Genomic DNA, 991 nt, shown 5'->3' on the forward strand with positions numbered 1-991 from the left:
TACTAAACTCTCTGCTAATTTTCATGTCCTACAATTTTTGATCATTTGTTGCCAGCAACATTATAGTTTCTAACTACTTCAAGACTTTAAATAAATTGGGCCACTTAATCTCTGAGAGGTAGATAATGAAGATTAGGGCATGCTCCCAAGTTTCCTATGGGCTTCAGAACCATTTTGTATTGCTCATTTCAAAAAATGCAGGTTGATAACCTACCAGAAAGAGTAATGGCTCAAATAAAAGAACATGTGGATGCATGGGAGAGACTGCTACTTACTAAAGTCATACCATATAAATAACTTTTTTGTTTAATGTAATAGTTTCTATCTAGTAGTGCAATAACTAGTGTTTAACAAATATTGGCTGAATAATTAAAACTATAAAATGAGAGGAACAAATTGAAAAAAATATATAGAAAAAAGTAATACTAGACACTAGGGAATTCTTTCTTACCTTTATCTCATTCAGACCCTAAGAACAGTTCTAACTAGACTTTGTGTGTGTGTGTGTGTGGGGGGGTGCAGAATCTATTTTTACTCCTGTTTAAAATATGAGAAAGAAATGCAACTGTTCTTCTCAGTGTCCAAACAATTAATTTACCTTGATATTCTCCCTGCTCTCACCTAGGTTTTATTATCTTATGAAGGTAGACTCTGTATGTTATCTTACTCTGATCATTAATTTTTTTGGTAACATTTCATTATTAAAAGTAGTTTTGAACACAATTATATCTCTGACTATACACAAAGCAACTTCCTCATAAATATACCCAATTCTTTGCTTCATTCATTCATTCATTCATTTATTAACCTACCCATATGTTTGAGCCTAAAGAGCATGATATGCAAAAATATATTTGGTGGGCCTTAGGTTAGGCAATATACTTTCGTAGTGATACTGCCTCGGAAACACAAGAAGGGGTGGCTATGAGTCAGGTCCAACTTGACGGCACATAACAAAAACAATAACACCAGTTTTGAATAAAAAAAAAAA

Source organism: Orycteropus afer, unplaced genomic scaffold (assembly GCF_000298275.1).
Source record: "Orycteropus afer afer isolate SDZICR_OR568_19922 unplaced genomic scaffold, OryAfe1.0 scaffold00666, whole genome shotgun sequence".
Classification (NCBI taxonomy): domain Eukaryota; kingdom Metazoa; phylum Chordata; class Mammalia; order Tubulidentata; family Orycteropodidae; genus Orycteropus; species Orycteropus afer.